This window comes from Rhea pennata, unplaced genomic scaffold (assembly GCF_028389875.1).
Source record: "Rhea pennata isolate bPtePen1 unplaced genomic scaffold, bPtePen1.pri scaffold_26, whole genome shotgun sequence".
Classification (NCBI taxonomy): Eukaryota; Metazoa; Chordata; class Aves; order Rheiformes; family Rheidae; genus Rhea; species Rhea pennata.
Genome location: NW_026907677.1, coordinates 6,000,165 through 6,001,828, shown reverse-complemented (window position 1 = coordinate 6,001,828; position 1,664 = coordinate 6,000,165).

The window sequence follows — 1,664 nt, the reverse complement described above, 5'->3', positions numbered from 1 at the left end:
AAAGCCCATCTCAGCTGGCTTGTAGGCGTGCCTCCGTGCTCAGAAGCAGTCCCGTGGCAGGCAGGATACAGGGGGATGTGTTCTGGGCACGCAGCATGCTGCTTCCCATGCCCGGGACAAACTGCGAGCCGGTGCCTCGCTTGCGCTTCTATCTGCCGAGACTTGGAGCCGATCAGAGCGCACCTTCCCGCTGTGTGTGCTGCTGTCCGCAAACAGCCTCCAAACAAAGCAGGGCACTAAGGCATGAGAAGTAAGCGTCCCAGGAGGGAATCTGCCTGCGAGGGAAGCTGTGCAGCACATCCCTTGTTCCGCTCGCCACTTCCCTGACTCTTAGGCAAAGCCCATCTCAGCTGGCTTGTAGGCGTGCCTCCGTGCTCAGAAACAGCCCTGTGGCAGGCAGGACAGTGCGAGATGTGTTCTGGGCACGCAGCATGCTGCTTCCCATGCCCGGGACAAACTGCGAGCCGGTGCCTCGCTTGCGCTTCTATCTGCCGAGACTTGGAGCCGATCAGAGCGCACCTTCCCGCTGTGTGTGCTGCTGTCCGCAAACAGCCTCCAAACAAAGCAGGGCACTAAGGCAAGAGAAGTAAGCATCCCAGGAGGGAATCTGCCTGCGAGGGAAGCTGTGCAGCAGTTCCCTTGTTCCACTCGACACTTCCCTCACTCTTAGGCAAAGCCCATCTCAACTTGCTTGTAGGCGTGCCTCCGTGCTCAGAAACAGCCCTGTGGCAGGCAGGACAGTGAGAGATGTGTTCTGGGCATGCAGCATGCTGCTTCCCATGCCCGGGACAAACTGCGAGCCGGTGCCTCGCTTGCGCTTCTATCTGCCGAGACTTGGAGCCGATCAGAGCGCACCTTCCCGCTGTGTGTGCTGCTGTCCGCAAACAGCCTCCAAACAAAGCAGGGCACTAAGGCAAGAGAAGTAAGCATCCCAGGAGGGAATCTGCCTGCGAGGGAAGCTGTGCAGCAGTTCCCTTGTTCCACTCGACACTTCCCTCACTCTTAGGCAAAGCCCATCTCAACTTGCTTGTAGGCGTGCCTCCGTGCTCAGAAACAGCCCTGTGGCAGGCAGGACAGTGAGAGATGTGTTCTGGGCATGCAGCATGCTGCTTCCCATGCCCGGGACAAACTGCGAGCCGGTGCCTCGCTTGCGCTTCTATCTGCCGGACTTGGAGCTGGCCAGCGCGCACCTTCCCGCTGTGTGTGCTGCTGTCCGCAAACAGTCTCCAAACAAAGCAGGGCACTAAAGCAAGAGAACTAAGCGCCCCAGGAGGGAATCTGCCTGCGAGGGAAGCTGTGCAGCACATCCCTTGTTCCACTCGACACTTCCCTCACTCTTAGGCAAAGCCCATCTCAGCTGGCTTGTAGGCGTGCCTCCGTGCTCAGAAGCAGTCCCGTGGCAGGCAGGATACAGGGGGATGTGTTCTGGGCAAGCAGCATGCTGCTTCCCATGCCCGGGACAAACTGCGAGCCGGTGCCTCGCTTGCGCTTCTATCTGCCGAGACTTGGAGCCGATCAGAGCGCACCTTCCCGCTGTGTGTGCTGCTGTCCGCAAACAGCCTCCAAACAAAGCAGGGCACTAAGGCATGAGAAGTAAGCATCCCAGGAGGGAATCTGCCTGCGAGGGAAGCTGTGCAGCACATCCCTTGTTCCACTCGACACTT